This window comes from Musa acuminata, chromosome BXJ3-11, assembly GCF_036884655.1.
Source record: "Musa acuminata AAA Group cultivar baxijiao chromosome BXJ3-11, Cavendish_Baxijiao_AAA, whole genome shotgun sequence".
NCBI lineage: Eukaryota > Viridiplantae > Streptophyta > Magnoliopsida > Zingiberales > Musaceae > Musa > Musa acuminata.
In genome coordinates this window covers 17577069-17594806 of record NC_088359.1, presented here as the reverse complement: position 1 = coordinate 17594806, position 17738 = coordinate 17577069, and the positions used below count along the sequence as shown (strand labels likewise).

The 17738-nt window shown below is 41.1% G+C and overlaps 1 long non-coding RNA gene across 1 annotated transcript; it reads left to right on the top strand.

Annotated features, from left to right (window-relative positions):
* The first annotated feature begins 555 nt into the window (after nucleotides 1-555).
* On the top strand, nucleotides 556-2688 carry LOC135652596 (uncharacterized). The gene is made up of 2 exons (XR_010502157.1): nucleotides 556-727; nucleotides 2410-2688. It is a non-coding gene; the product is annotated as an uncharacterized LOC135652596 (long non-coding RNA).
* Nucleotides 2689-17738: the final 15050 nt, after the last annotated feature.

The window sequence follows — 17738 nt, the reverse complement described above, 5'->3', positions numbered from 1 at the left end:
TTGAGCCATGTCCATGATATATTTCATGTCTCGATGATTAGAAAGTATATGTATGACCCTTCTCACATCATTAAGTATGAGCTGGTGGAGTTCGATAAAGATCTATCCTATGTGGAAGAGCCTATTCAGATTATTGATAAGAAAGAAAAAGTCCTAAGGAATCGGGTCATCCCATTGGTTCAAGTAAATTGGAGACATCATTCTGGAGAAGAGACAACTTGGGAGCTAGAAGAGGAAATGAAAAAGGTGTATCCTCGTCTTTTCATCGAATAGAGGTACGATAAATTTAGAGGACTAAATTTTTCTTTTAAGGGGGGGAGAGTGTAACACCCCTCATTTCCGAATTTTCGTATAATATTTCTGGTGATAATGTAAGCATCTATTTTTAATTGACACAAGAAATAGAGTATGAATCAGAGGTAACTTATTTTTAAGATTTGGGAGATCTGTTCAAAAAAAAATCTGAGGATCTATATGTAAACCCTAAGGACCTAATCGTGAATATGATAAAAACAAGGACTAAACTGAAAAATGCACCAAATGACAAATTCCACCGCTTAAGCCTCTCTGCCTTCGTTGTTAAGGAAGCAGAGGAGGCAGCTCGTGGGTGATCAGGGAAAGAAAGAAAGAAAGAAGAAGAAGAAGAAGAAGAAGAAGAAGAGAAAGAAAATTGGGGCTTTTAGGGTTCTTGCTTTAATCTTGTCATTTCGGGTCAAGATTTGCAAAGGCAAGTGTTCTAACCCCATCCTACATAAGTATTTGACTCTGTTTTTATGTTGATTCAAAATAAATTGGAAGATTTCTATTTAGAGACTGATATATCTCTCTTTGGACTTAAACCATTGGATTCTGAAAGTCTTTCGGTAAACTGACCCCTAAGCACTGTTTCGGCTATAAGTTTTAATATAGAATGAGAATTCAGGCAGGAACTATTTTGTTTGAAATTAGACTCGTATGTGTTTCTTTTGACACCGATTTTGTAGATTTTGGACACCGAATACTTACCCAAAAATTTGTTTCAAAAGAGCCTATAGACGCTGTAAAACAGAGTTCAGATTTCTGACCTTTCGATACTAAAACGCCTATAACTTCCTGTTGAAAATTCTGATTTGTATCAAACTGATTTTATTTGAAAGTAGACTTGAAATTCTCTCTTTTGACATATAGTTTGAAAATTTTGGAGTTAAATTGCCCACCCTATCGTCTGTTGATTCCGACCCTATAAATTCTGTAACACAGTGATTGTGATTTTGACCTTGTGTTACCAAATCAGAGGTAACTCAGTGTTGGGAGCCCTGTTTCATATGAAATCTGTTCCATCTTAATATAGATTGATATATGATTCGACCATAGCCTTATTATGGGTATTGGAGCATAATTGTTACTCTAAAATATTTGTTGATGTGCCACTGGAATTCTGTCCGAAATCGAGCTTTGGTCGATTTCGCGTATTTGGTTCCATTCCTTTGGATATCTGAATTTGTCTAACCTTCTTATTGGAATTGAGCTGATTATGATTGCTTGGAATCCCTGTACACTCTTGCTTTCAATTCTTTCCTAAAATGAATACTTTTGTGAGAGATTTGTTCCTTGCATCATTGTTTTGAAAAGGCACATGTACGTTTGGTTGTTCCGCGTGTGCTTCCGTTATATGCTGCTTATTGTTGAAACTGCCTTCTTGTACTCTGGTGTGTGGGATATTGTGAACCTTTGCCAGAAATGGTAAAGGGAGTTGTGAACCTTTGCCAGAAATGGTAAAGGGAGTTGTGAACCTTTGCCAGAAATGGTAAAGGGAGTTATGCATAGAGCCTGCGATGCTCTGCCGGCCCCCTCTGACTTCACCTAGACGTGGGTGGATGGAGCTCCCAGACGTGGGAGACTTTTGTCAGGTGGTCATTCAGAAATGGATGAATCACATTCTGACTGAGATCCCACTACACCCTCTATATGTTTGATGTGACATCCAGAGTTTTGGTGAGTTAATTCTGTTCGTGCTCTGGATAAGTATGATATGATTGCAACGTCAAGGACGACGTTTGAGCTTCTGTACGACATATGAGTTTGATATGCTCTGAAATGCTTCATTCACTATTGAGTTTGCTTCGTAATGTTCCATAGATCGTTGATGTGTTCTGGAACATTTTATATGCCATTGATAAGCTCCGATATGTTTCCTTTGTTTCTGATATGCTCCAATTACTCTATGCCCCATCTGTCAGGAACCAAATATGTATGATTAAAAAGGACAATTATGATTCTGCTCCTAATGATATTATGTATACGAAATCGTATATTCTGCTTTTGTGTTTTGATACTGTATCTCTTTGGAAATTGTACTATTTTGATATGGATATGTTAGTCACTTGCTGAGCTCTTTATGCTCACCCCGTTTGTTGATAAATTTTTCAGGATAGCGTATCGCTTGCTTAAATGTTAAGAATGGGCTGAGGCAGTGGAAAGTTTAGAAGACGTTGGGCAGAACTTTTGTTAGCATATATGTAGTTGTGTATAAGCTACCTTGCATCTAATGAAATGTGACTATGAATCTAAACCTGTGGATTTTGTGTAAGTTAAAGGATCCCTCATGTATAGGGTTTTGGAATGTTAAATTAAATTTGTGTAATGATATGAACTTATGGTAAATCGATGATTGTGGTGACTGCATAGATTTCCCCACTTGTGGACTTATATTGTGGTTTTTATTTTGATGAGTCGGGTTCAGATGGTATAAATTTTCGAGTGATGTGTGCTAGGTTTATGAATTGCACAGGGATATGAATTGGTAGATTATAGAAGCGAAATTTTTGATTTGAATGTTTTCTTAGTGACCTCAAATGTGTGTTTGGATCCTGGGTTAGTTGTGACGAAAGATTTTAAATATCATGGATATTTTTAGGGGTGTGACAGAATTGTTGGCTAATAATAAGGCATCATCAACCATCTAGCATTCTATGAGCAAATCACTCAGTGAACTAATTCTCCAATGAGCACCTACATTATATCTCTAGTGTCCCCACACGAGTAACTATGAGACCAGCTGCCTCTATCATATGGATGGGTATACAGCACACTAGGCTATCTAGTTATCTCTATGTCCCTCTCAAGTAACCTATGACCAGGATTATTTAGGATTTGTGAATCGGTCTTATTATCATGATCTCATCATGATTCGATTCTCATTGCATATATCCATGGACATCACAATATATGTGTGTATGTGTGTGTGTGTATATATATATATATATATAGTGTGTGTGTGTGTGTGAGTGTGTGTGTGTGTGATAAAATATCAAATAATATAATAAGCAAAAAGAATGCGTGTTATGTCACATGTCTTATCATTCATGTGATTGGCTTGCAATACACCTATGAGTAGCACCTAGTACATAAGTTCCAATTTTGCGTATGTCTGGTAAAGTATCTCATCCTCCTAAGTGACATATGGGACATATTAGAGGAGAGGATGTTGAGGATATTGATCATATATATATATATATATGTGTGTGTGTGTGTGTGTGTGTGTGTGATAAAATACCAAATAATATAATCAGCAAAAAGAATGTGTGTCATATCACATGTGTTATCACTCACGTAATTGGCTTGCAGTACACTTATGACTAGCACCTAGTACATAAGTTACAACTTTGCGTAGGTCTGGTAGAGTATCTCATCCTCCTGAGTGATATATGAGACATATTAGCGGAGAGGATGTTGAGGATATTGATCTTTAAACCTATGAGAAGGCTATTAGGAGTATAGACCCCAGGAAGTGGCAAGAAGCCATGAATTCTGAGATTGATTCCATATACTTTAATAAGGTTTGGAACCGAGTTGATGCACCCAAGGGTATTATACCCATTGGTTGTAAGTGGATCTTTTGTTAAATCTCTCTTTTTGAAGATGAAATCAATTGTAAATTGTTTGATCTAATATATATGTTGAGAAAAGTGTGCAGGATTAACTAAGACAGTAGTAAGACATAAAGTAGGTGTTGTGCTGGAGTCAAGATCGAGACTTCATTAGGAGTTCGAGAGTTCGTCGGAAGTTCTGCTGGAACCAACCGAGAAGTCCAAGAGATTGCCAAAGAAGTTCGTCGGAACTCGCTAAAAAGATGATCGTAAAGTCTGGGAGCTTGCTTGGAGTTCGCCGGAGCATTACCAAGAGTTCGTCGGAAGTTCACCGGAAGCACGCTGGAAGAGCAATTAACATATCGGAACAAGAGTACTTTGATTATGTCTTAGTTATTGTAGTTAAACAATAGATTAAGTTAGAATTGGGAGGTAATCCCATTAACTTAGTTAGGGGCCAACTAGCCCTTAACAGGGCTGAATTGGGCTGGATTGAACAACCCATTTAGCACCTGAAAACATGGCCGATGATGGCACCGCCTGGGACTTGGTCGCCCAGGAATTCTGGGTGGTGGTACCGCCCCTGTTAAGCGATGGTACCACCAGAGCCCAATCTCCAAGCTCTATCAGGTAGAAATGACACTTTTTGGCTCTAATTTTGAAGCCATTGAGGGCCTATAAATATCCCACCCTTATCTGTATGAAAGTTATAAAAGTGCTAGAGTCCTCCTCCTCCTTTTCTAAGTGTTGAGATCATTCAAGAGAGGTATGAGACTTGTAAGGATTATCTCCTAAGCCTGTGAAATGGAGAAAGCGTTGTAAAAGGTGGTTGGTCTTTGCCTATTGAAGGAAGGCCATTAGTGGACGCCGGTGACCTTGACGGAGGAGGAATCCGAAAATGTAGGTCACAACGACCGAACTACCCTAAATTCTAGTTTGCTTTTCATTTATGCAATTTACATTACTACAAACCTCCTTAATATTCTCTTTGCACTTTTACGAAAGCCTTCAAATTCAATTTTTCTCTAAAACGGATTGAATCGAAATGAATATTTTTCGGAATCAGATTTAATCGGGAAAGTTTTCCATTGCACTAATTCACCCCCCCACCCCCTCTCAATGCCACTCTTGATCCTAACAATTGGTATCAGAGAAAGGTTCACTTTCATTTGGTTTAAAACCCATGAGAGATGGCATTTGCCAACAACCAAGAGGGTCATTCAATTACACGTCTGCCCATATTCAATGGGACAGATTACACATATTGGAAGACTCGAATGAGGAACTTTCTAATTTCAATAGATTTCAAATTAATGAATATTGTAGAAAATGGGTTTCAAAAGACTTCTCTTCCAATGAACGATTGGAATGAGTTGGAGAAGAAGACTTTCATTTTAAACTCTAAGGCTATGAATGTCTTGTTTTGTGCTTTCGATAAAAACGAGTTCAATCATGTGTCTATTTGTGAAACGACTTTTGATATTTAGCACACACTCAAAGTGACTAATGAAGGCACTAGTAGAGTGAAGGAGTCGAAAATTAATCTTTTAGTGCACACTTAGGAGTTGTTTCGGATGAAACCGAGTGAGACCATTAGAGACATGTACACCTAATTTACGGATGTCGTCAATAGTTTAAAAGGACTTGGTAAAAGTTTCTCGGATTTTGAACTTGTTAATAAAATTTTAAGATCTCTTCCCAAAGAGTTGGGACCCTAAAGTAACGGTCATTCAAGAGACCAAGGAATTAAATAACTTTCCTCTCGAAGAACTAATCGGGTCACGAATGACCTATGAGATAACTTGTAATGCTCATGAAGAGCTTGAGAACAACCTTCCAAAGGACATGAAGGATATGACACTAAGAACTCAAGAATATTGAATCTCGGATTTTGATGATGAAGTCAATTGTCATTTGGTTATCTAATCCATATGCTGAGATAAGTGTGCAGGATTAACTATGATGGCAGTAAGACATGCGGCAGGTGTTAAGCTAGAGTCAAGACCAAGATCACGTTGGGGGTTCGAGAGTTCGTCGGAAGTTCGGACGGTCGTCGGAGGTTCTAAGGGAACAATCTGAGAAGTCCAGGAGATTGCTAAAGAAGCTCATCGAAACTCACCAAGAGGATTGTCGCAAGTCCAGGAGTTTGCCGAGAGTCCGCCGGAGCATCGTCGAGGGTTCGTCGGATGTTCGCCGGAAGTTCACCGGAAGCTCGCCGGAAGAAGCGATTGACACACCGGAACACGATATGCAATTTTGATGTCTTAATTGTCATAGTTAGCATATAGATTAAGTTACGATTGGGAGGTGATCCCATTAACTTAATATGGGGCCAACTAGGCCCTTGGCAGACCCAAATTGGGCTGAATGGATCAGCCAATTCGGACTTAGAATTCCTGGCAAGCGGTGGCACCGCAAGTACCAGCGGTGGCACCGCTCAGGAGACTCAGTCTCCTAGGAGTTCTGGGCAGTAGTACCACCCCTGTCAGGCGATGGTACCGCCGATAGTTATTACTGCCAGCGGTGGTACCGCCCTTGTCAGGCGGTGGTACCGCTTGAGCTCGGTCTCCAAGCGATGTCAGGCGATAGTACCGCCTAGACTAAGTAGTAGTACCGCTCAATGACAGATGACAGGCGGTAGTACCACCCAGTTATGGCGGTCGTACCACCAGGACCCCGAAAATCCAGGAATGGACACTTTTGAGCTCCAAATTCAAACTGATTGGGGCCTATATTAAACCCCACCCTTTTCTACATGAATGGAAACCGAAAGCTTGGTTTTATTCTGAGTTTTTAAGAGCTTAAAAGTGTTATAAAAGGCTAGATTTCCTCTCCCTCTTTTCTTTCTAAGTCTCGATCATTCAAGAGAGGAGTGAAAACTTGTAAGGGTTGTCTCATAAGCCAGTCAAAAGGAGAAAAGCTGTAAAAGGGTGGTTGGCCTTCACCTATAGAAGGAAGGCCTCTAGTGGATGTCAGTGTCCTCGTCAGAGGAGAAAACCAAAAGTAGATGTAGGTCAAGATTGACCGAACCACTCTAAATCTTGGTTTGCATTTACATTATGCTCTGTATCTTGGTAAGTAAAAGTAAATTGATTATGTGTAACGTTTCTACAAATAGCTTTGTCTATACAAGTCATAGACAAAGTCAGGTAACTCATTGAGTACACATGTGGTAGTTATGACTACACATGTTGTAGACTTTAACTCCTAACTGTAACGAGCATGTTAAGATGTGCCAAGACTACCATTGGTTACAGCATTTAACATCGTTGCCAAGATCTTTAGCTAATAGTAAAATTGAATTTGATAAAAATATCTCTTTCTCTTCGTGTAAAGTGCTCCATTTTGAGATTATGCTCCATGCATGATCTTGAGTCTCTAATAATCTCTGTCAAGAGCTGAGCATTGTTTGTGTGTTGACATTCAAAGATTCTGCTACATCTCTCCTTCCACATCCACCAAATAGCACATCTGAAAGTAACCTTTGCCAATTGTGTAAGAGGTCCTTTTCTTGAGAAACTTTGTATGAGGTCGCCTAATTCTTGATGCAAGTTTGGTTGCGACAGCCTATTGAGTTCAAATCGCTGGAGAATCTCCTTTCATATCCATTTAGTATATTCACAAGCAAAATAGAGGTGGTCAATAGTTTCTTCTTGTTGCAAACAAAGGGAGAATCGGTTAACATGATAGATGCCTCTTCTCTTAATATTATCTATTGTAGGTAGTTTATTCAGAAGGGCCTACCATGTACATAAGGAATGTCTCTGTGATCCCGGTCGATCCCATGTCCAACTGCTTGAGAGCCACTTGTTATTTCTTTGCCTAATTTGATTCCATGCGGATGTGGCACTAAATTTACCATTGTCATGAAGCCAAATAAATACATCTGAAGGGTTGTTCCTGATTGGAATAACTGTGATAGTTGGCCAAAGTGATAACATTTCAGGAGAAATAGGAGTAGGGAGACACCAGGTACCATTAGCAATGAACTCGGAAACCTTCCAATCTTTGGGAGCCCCAATATCTTTTCGTATTCTATCACCATATAATTGAAATATACTTTTCCCATTCACCCAAGGATCGTACCACATCAACTATACTTTCGTTTGCTCTCAAGTTAAAGATCTTTCCGAAACAGTTTTCGTACGAAGTCTTTTTGAACCGACGAAAATTTTTTGCTACACTAATTCACCCCCCCCCCCCCCCCCCCCCCCCCTCTTAGTGCTCTTGATCATAACAACTGGTATCAAAGCAAGTTCACTCTCAGTTAGATTAAAACTCAAGAGAGATGGCATATGTGGGAAACCAAGAGGGTCACTTTATTACACGTCCGCTCATGTTCAATGGGACGGACTACACCTATGTTAGGACTATAGATAGGAGAGTCCTAATTGAGAGGGACATTCATGTAAAACCTACCTAAGCCGACCCCTATTAAAGAGGTGAAGAGGCCGGCTAGGGTTAGGAGGTTATTTCTTAGAGAAGAATAGGGAATTGTAAAGGAATAGGAGTCTTGAGTAGGAGTCCTATTAGGAGTTGGTTAGAAGTATGAGTCTTGAGTAGGAGTCCTATTAGGAGTTGTTTAGAAGTAGGAGTCTTAAGTAAGAGTCCTATTAGGAGTTAGGGTTTAGAAGCCCTATAAATAGTCATATATTCCACCTCTTTTCAAAAGCAATAGATGAATCTTTTCTGCAGCCTTTGAGCAGCAACTTGGAGGGAGGAACCCCTATAGAGTTCCAACGAGGCCGATCCCCTAAAGAGATCAACCCCAAGTTTAGAATCTACAAGGGTTCTAACACCTAGTATTAGAGCAGCGTTCTTGGCATCTCACTGCCCTTCCACTGCCATCCATCAGCCCTCCACAACCGCTCAAAGCAATTCCCACAATTGCTTAAAAGATCATCGTCGAATTCTGCCATCATCTCGACCACCGCGGATCATCCTTTGATCTCCCTGTGAATTGCAACAGGTTCTGGTTTCCTACCTTACTGCTATTGCAATTTAGTTATCCTTATTCGAAAATCCAAAAAAAAAAACTGTTCCTATATTGCTGCATAAACATTTTGTCACAAAGTTTTCATCTCTACGACGAAAGATACATTGCAGAATTCCAGCCGCATAGTACTATCTGTTTGATCTTGCTAGTATGCTTTTTCTATCCAAATTTCTATGAAATTTTTATGACATCTTTGAAACTTCCTAACAGCAGATTTCCCATTGGTTTTTTCAAAAAATTCTCAATACAAACCATTTATCTTTTACATCAAATCTACTATACTTGAAAATCTGCACTGTAAAATTTCAGCCGCATAGCACTGTTTGTTTGATCTTGATACTACATTGTTTCTATCCAAATCTCGACGAAATTTTTAGGATAGCTTTGAAACTTCCTAGCAGTAGATTTCCCTTTGGTTTCATCAAAAAATTCTCAATATAAACCACTGATCATTTACGTCCAATCTGCTATACCTAAAAATCGGTGCTGCAGAAACTTTCAGCCGCATATTGTTGCCTTAACCCATCTATTTGCAATCTTTTTTGAATGAAATTTCTTTTACACTTCATAGATCATCTTGGCTTCCATCTAAGATTGATCTATTAAGAAATTCATCTCTAAAAACGATTTTATGTTGCTGCAAATTTTCATCGTAACCTGCTGAAATTTTTCGACGAGAATTCTGCAATCGCAACTTGCACCAATTTCCTTGCTGTTATACTGCCGAAATTTTCTTAATTAAATTAGATATCCTTGCTGTCATATTAACTGTGATTTTGCTATCAATTCCCTCCTCAATTCTCTCAAGTTTTTGGTGGAAATTACGTCGAGAAACCGTTGTTTCTTCGACGACAATTCTACTCTTACAAGACAGCACATACTTGCTGCAACTTCCACTGATTTCTATCAAACCTTTGCTACCATCTACCATAGATCCAAAACATTCATCCATAGCCCTAAAACTCCACTAAACCACACCCTCAAACTGCACACAAAACAAGCCTAAATCGTAGCCTACATCCATCGATCCACCAATCCTTTCGACCATCACTTCTCTCAACTATACATGCCTTTAACCTGACAACAAAAGAGAGATCTTAACATCATAGATTTGGAGGCATATACTATGGCATCTAAGGAGGCAATCAATGCTAAATTTGAAGCCTTGGAGGCGCGAATGGAGGATAAGATTCGGACGCTCTTTACCGAACTCAGATTGGGCCGACCACTAAGCCCGAAAAAATCATATCACGGAGAGAGCTTTGCCCAATCGCACCAGGCTCGAAGAGATGAGTTCCAAGGGAGGGGAGGCTCTATGACTGAACCCAACTATCCATGCTTGAGAGTGGACTTCCCTAGATGGGAAGGAGACCCGATTGGTTGGATCTCGCGCGCGGAGCGATATTTTCAGTACCAAAAAACCGCGGATGCATCTATGGTGAAAATTATAGCTATACATCTTGAAGGGGATGCTATACAGTGGTTTGACTGGTTTGAACATACTTACGGAGTCCTTTCATGGTAACAATTCAAAGAAGGACTACTGATCCGCTTCAGACCAATCGATTACGAGAACATTGATGGACAACTAGCAAAGATCCGACAAACTTCCACCATTCAGGAGTACCAAACCAGGTTTGAAAGGTTATCTAATCAAACTCATGATTGGTCTCAAAAACAGCTATTGAGGACCTTCATTGAAGGCTTGAAGCCGGAGATCCGAGGAGAAGTTAAAGCGCAACAACCGTATACGCTTATGGCAGCCATCTCTTTCGCACGACATCAAGAGGAGCAATTGAACCATGAAGCTCGGAGGACTAGGGTCACTCCTCAACCACTAATATTGAAGCCCTCAGCCCCCCCTACTATTGACCAAGTCCCTACACCAAAGAGGTGAACAAGAGAAGAGCTTCGGGAATGATATGCGAAAGGGTTATGTTGGCATTGTGACGAGCCGTGGAGCCGTGAGTATCGCTGTAGTAAAGGAGGACTTCTTATGATTGAACCGATAGAAGAAGAGGTCATTGAACATTTAGAAGAGAGCCTTGAACATGAAGAAAAAGATGTAGAAGAAGAGCCACAACCGACTGAAGTTACGGTACATACACTAGCTGGCTACTCAAACCCGCAAACGATGAAAGTTGGAGGCCTTCTCAAACAGCAACCGATCACTGTTCTCATCGACACGGGCAGCACTAATAACTTCCTAAACAGTAAGGTTGCTGTCCATATGAACTTACTTATTGAGAATTGCAGCAGGTTTGTCGTTAAGGTCGCCAACAGACGGATTTTGAAGTGTGATCATAGGTGCCCGCAGGTGAAACTGTTGCTGTAGGACCAAGAGATAATTGTAGATTTCTTCCTCCTCCCTCTTGATGATCATGAGGCCATACTCATAATTAAATGGTTGATGACATTATGTGATATTTCTTGGAATTTTATCAACTATTTATAAAATTTTACGGTAAGGAGAAACTGGTGATACTGCATGGGAAACGTGAGGGCGACGTAACGATAATTTGCATACAACAAATGAAGAAGGTTTTGCATAAAGCATGCAGCGGCCTTTTGGTACAACTTGAGCAGCAAACTAAGGGAGAGCCAATAGAATTTGAAGATCCAAACCTACTTCCTTTGCTTGCTAAATTTTTAGATATATTTGACGAACCGCACAACCTATCTCTTACCAGTCGGCATGATCATTATATAACGATTCTTTCAGGCAAACCTCTAACAAATACTCGGCCATATCAATATCTACATCTCTAGAGGGATAAAATAGAAAGGATTGTAAAAGAGATGCTCGAAACAGGATTTATTCGGCCAAGTTGCAACCTCTACTCTGCACCGGTGCTACTTGTACGCAAGAAGGACAGAACATGGCGAATATGCATTGATTATCGAGCTCTCAATGGCATAACCATCAAGGACAAATACCTTATTCCAATAGTAGATGAATTGCTAGATCAAAGGGAGCACAAACCTTTACAAAGCTGGACCTTTGATCCGGGTATCATCAAATATGAGTGCGCGAAGAAGACATACCGAAAACCACCTTTTGAACACACAACAAATTTTTGCTTTCTTCAACAGAAGGTGGAATATCTTGGGCATATCATATCAGAGGAAGGTGTGACAGTGGACCCCTTCAAAATTGAAACAATGCAAAACTGGCCTACCCCGAGGAACGTAAAATTGCTACATGGCTTTCCAGGTTTAACAGGCTACTACTATAAGTTCGTGAAAAACTATGGTGAGATTAGTGCACCACTTACTTCCTTATTGAAAAAAGATGTCTTCCAATGGTTGGACAGAGCCTCCGCTGCCTTCGACAAACTTAAGGCAGCCATGACTACGACGCTAGTGCTAACACTACCAGATTTTAACCGACCCTTCATTATTGAGGCTGACGCATCTGGAGTCGGAATTGGAGTAATTCTCATGCAAGATGGTCGACCACTCGCATACACTAGCGAGGCATTATCTCCCTCCCATCAAAATAAGTCAATATATGATAAGGAGATGCTCGCCATTGTGCGCGCAGCAATGAGGTGGAGACCCTACTTGATTGGTCAACGATTTCAAATTAAAAACAACCATAAAAGCCTCAAGTACATTTTGGAGTGAAAGATACCATCCCCTGAGCAGCAAAAATGGGTAAAAAACTTCTTGGATTTGATTATGAAATAACTTACAAAAAGGGGAAAGAGAATGTTCTTGCAGATGCGCTTTCGTAGCTACCCGAGCAAGATGAAGTTTCGGCCGTTTCACTTCCGACCAGCGACTTCCTTGAGGATATTAAGATGGAATGGCAGGAAGATTCAGATACTAGCAAGATTAAAAAACAATTGGAGGAAGCACCTGTTGAATCTCAGATTTTGATGATGAAGTCAATTGTCATTTGTTGTCTAATCTATGTGTTGAGATAAGTGTGCAGGATTAACTACAATGAAAGTTAGACAAGCAGCAGGAGTTACGCCGGAGTCAAGTTCATGATCACGTTGGGAGTTCGAGAGTTCGACGGAAGTTCGGACGGTCGTCGGAGGTTCTGCGAGAACAGATCCGAGAAGTCTAGAAGCTTGCCAAGCGAAGCTCGTCGGAACTCGCCAAGTGGATCATCGCAAAGTCCAGGAGTTTGCCGGAAGTCCGCAGGAGCATCACCGAGGGTTCATCGGATGATCGACGGAAGTTCGCCAGAAACTCGCCGGAAGAAGCGATTGACGCACCGAAGCAAAGCTGTAGAAATTGTCTTAGATCTAATCGTAGTTAGCACGTTGATTAAGTTGGAAAATGGGAGGTGATCCCATTAGCTTAATCTTGGGGCAATTGGGCCCCTGAAAGACTGAAATTGGGCCGAATGGAGCTAACCATTCGGACTCTAATTGCACCAGGAGTTGCAGCCGCCTAGGCCAGGAGGTGGCACCGCCTGGGCTAAGCCTCCCAACGAGACTGGGCGGTGCAACCGCCCTAGCCAGGAGGTGGCACCGCCTGAGCTCAGTCTTCGAGCTAGACTGGGCGGTGCAACCTCCCTGACAGAGAGGTGGCACCGCCTGAGCTCAGTCTTCGAGCTCTGGTAGAGAGGTGCAACCGCCTCAGTCAAGAGGTGGCACCGCCTGGGGCTCAGTCTCCGAGCCAGACTCAGGAGGTGCAACCGCCCCTGACACAGAGGTGCAACCGCCTGGGCTTAGTCTTCGAGCTCTGCCAGGAGGTGCAACCGCCTGATCTCGGAATTCCGGGATTTGATCGTTTTGAGCTCCAAATTTGAATTGGGTTGGGGCCTATAAATACCCCACCCATTCAGCACTGAAAAGATACAGACCTACACCGAATTCTTGATCTTTTCTGTGATTCTAAGAGCTCAAATTTGTGTAAAGTCCTAAAGTTCTCCTCTTTCTGTTCTTCAAGTTTTGAGTTGTAAAGAGAGGAGAGAAAGGTCCTGTAAGGGTTGTCTCCTGAGCCCATCAAAAGGAGTGAATCTGTAAAAGGGCAGTTGGACTTTGCCTATTGAAGGAAGGCCTCTAGTTGACGTCGGTGACCTCGTCGGTGGAGGAAGCCAAAAGTGGAGTAGGTCAAGACTGACCGAACCACTCTAAATCTCTGGTTTGCGTTTATTTTGAGCACTTTATCATTACTGCAAACCTCCTACATAGCTACTGCTCTCTGCGCCTTTACGAACAAGTTTCTAAGTGCTGATCTTTCCGAATCTGCATTCAGACGTAAATCGGTGTTTTCATACATTATAGTTTACGATTACGTTTTGTAACTGCAAACTGTCTTATGCGCTTTTACGAACGAGTTTCTTTGCAGTTTACATTTACGTTTTGATTCTATTTATAACTGCAAACTGTCTTCTGCAATTTCACGAACGTGTTTCAAGGTTTAGACGAAAATCTGCTTTTAGACGTAAAACTGCATTTAGACGTAAATCGGCTTTCCTCGTACAATCATCAGATTTCAGTTTACGTTTACGTCTTGATTTCAACTGCATACTGCCTTCTGCGAGTCTACAAACGAGTTTCAAAGTTCAGACGTAAATATACGTTTAGACGTAAATCTGCGTTTAGACGTAAATATGTGTTTACACGTAAATCTACGTTTAGACGTAAATCTGCTTTTTGCAGATTACTTTTTGAGCTGTACAATAGCAGCACACTGTCTTTATACTTCTGCTTAAACTGCGCTTAGACGCAAACTGTGTTTAGATGCAAACTGTGTTTAGACGCAAACTGCGCTTAGACGCAATCTGCGCTTAGACGCAAACTGCGCTTAGACGCAATCTGAGCTTAGACGCAATCTGCATTTAGACGCAAACTGCGTTTAGACGCAAACTATGTTTAGACGTAAACTGCACTTAATCATAAGTAATCTTAGAATCGGCTTTTGCATCAAAATAGTTTTTATCGAACGAACGCAGCTTTCGTTTTTAATCGCTGAAAGATATCCGCTGCACTAATTCACCCCCCCCCCCCTCTTAGTGGTCTTGATCCTAACAATTGGTATCAGAGTGAGGTTAACTCTCTAACGGATTAAAACCCAAGAGAAATGGCATACGCCGGAAACCAAGAGGGGCATTCTATTACGCGTCCACCCATGTTCAGTGGGACGGACTACACCTACTGGAAGACCCGAATGAGGATCTTTCTTATTTCTATGGATTTTGAACTATGGAATCTTGTCGAAAACGGATTTTCGAAGTCTTCTCTTCCAATGATCGATTGGAATGATTTGGAGAAGAAGGCTTTCGCTCTTAATGCAAAGGCTATGAATGCCTTATTTTGTGCACTTGATAAAAACGAGTTTAACCGTGTTTCAACTTGTGAAACTGTATTTGATATTTGGCACACACTCGAAGTGACCCATGAAGGCACAAGTAGAGTAAAAGAGTCAAAAATCAATTTGCTGTTACATTCTTTCGAACTTTTTCGGATGAAACTGAGTGAAACCATTGGCGACATGTTTACCCGTTTCACGGATGTCGTCAACGGTCTAAAAGGACTCGGAACGAGCTTTTCGGATTTTGAGCTTGTTAATAAGATACTAAGATCCCTTCCTAAGAGTTGGGATCCTAAAGTCACTGCTATTCAAGTGGCAAAAGATCTACGAAATTTCCCTCTTGAAGAACTAATCGGGTCATTAATGACCTACGAAATGACTTGTAAAGCTCATGAAGAGCAAGAAGACATCATTCCAAAGAACAGGAAGGATATTGCACTCAAAACTTCTGAATGCCACTTGAGAGAAAACTCAAGTGATGAGGACTGTGATGATGACTTGGCACTTCTAACAAGAAAGTTTAAAAAGTTCTTTAAAAGAAACAAGTTTAAGAATGATGCAAAAAATAAACTTGAACCCAAGAAGGACCAAGTAATCTGCTATGAATGCAAAAAGCTTGGACACTACAAGAGTGATTATCCCCAAGTCAAAAGGAGAACATCAAAGAAGAAGGAGCTTCAAGCAACATGGGATGACTCGAGCGCATCCGAAAAAGCGGAGTCCAACACCGAGCAAGTTGCTCATTACGCCTTAATGGCCATCGAAGATGAGGTAACAAATTCAATAGATGCAGATTTATCATTCGATGAATTATTAAATGCTTTCCATGAATTGTTTGATGAGTGTAAGACTATCAGTAGTAAATACAAATTGCTAAAAAAGGAGCATGATAGTCTTATTTGTAATTTCGATAAGTTAAATGCTGAACATCATGATAGTTTAAGCCCATGCATAAAATGCCATGATCTAGAAACTCTCCAAAAAGAAAACTTGCTACTTAAGGACACCTTGAAGAAATTCGAGGTTGGTAGCAAGTCATTGAACATGATCCTTACAAACAAGGGTCACGTTCCCAAAAGAAGTGGAATTGGATTCATGAGAAGTCCTCACCAAAATCCAACCACCTTCATAAAAGGCTCCATCTTACACGCTGAAAGCAAATCTCAAGAGAAGGGCTGTAAACGAGAATATCATCGAAAAATACCAGCACAAATTTACGAAGAAAGCTCCGAAATATATCATTCATGAGACTTTGAAAGGTTGAAGGAGCATTAGTGAGTCCAAAAGGCATTACCAAGAATTCATAATGGCCATCATGTGTGCGAAATGCAGTTTTTGGAATGTCATCGTTACATACCCGAATTTGGTGGTAACCGGATCGGAGGTCCAACTTCGTGAAGACTCGAGCTCCTTTCAATTCATCAAGAAGTTCATCCACCATTGGTATTGGGTATTTGTCCTTGACGGTGATGCCATTTAAAGCTCGGTAGTCGATGCACATCCGCCAAGTTCCGTCCTTCTTCCGTACAAGTAGCACCGGTGAGGAATAGGGGCTGCAACTTGGTCGAATCACCCCTGTTTCAAGCATCTCCTTTACGATCTTTTCAATTTCATCTTTCTGGAGGTTAGGATATCGGTATGGTCGAGTGTTCGCTGGTGGCTTGCCCGAAAGGATTGGAATTCGATGGTCATGTTGCCGAGAAGGAGGAAGACCGCGCGGTTCAGCAAATATGTTGGCAAATTCAGCAAGCAATTGGGCAAGATTTTGATCTTCAAATTCTATTTTCTTCCCCTCTAGTTGCTGCTGGAGGTGCATCAAAAAGGCACCATTTACCTTGTGTAAAACTGTCTCCATTCGTTGGGTCGAAACAGTGGTAACGTTGCTTCCGCGCTTCCTGCGTAGGATGATCTGTTTGCCCTTACAGTAGAATTTCATAATTAATTTAGAAAAGTTCCAAGAGACATCACCTAGTGTAGTCAGCCATTCTATACCAAGCACTGCCTCATAGTCATCGATTGGTAGGAGGAAGAAATCAGTGATAATTTCTTGGTCTTGCAGTAATAGTTTCACCTGCGGGCATCTTTGGTCGCACTTTAGGATTCTACCGTCGGCAATCTTTACATCGAACTTGCTGCAACCTTCAATATGCAGTGCCATCCGAGCAGCAACCTTACTATTCAGGAAGTTATTAGTGCTACCCGTGTCGATGAGAACAGTGATCGGCTGTTGTTTGAGAAGGCCTCCAACTTTCATCGTTTGCGGATTTGAATAGCCGGCTAGTGCGTGTACCGTAATGTCGATCGGCTGTGGCTCTTCTTCCATATCTTCTTCTTCATGTTCAAGGCTCTCTTCTAGATGTTCAATGACCTCTTCTTCTACTGGTTGAATCATAAGAAGTCTACCTTTTTTACAGCGATGCTCGCGGCTCCACGATTCGTCGCAATGCCAACATAACCCCTTCGCAGATCGCTCCCGAAGTTCTTCTCTTGTTAACCTTTTCGGTGCAGGGACTCGGTTGATAGTAGGGGGGGCTGAGGGCTTTAGTATTGTAGGTCGTGGAGTGATCCTTGTCCTCCGGGCTTCATGGTTCAATCGCTCCTCTTGAAGTCGTGCGAAAGAG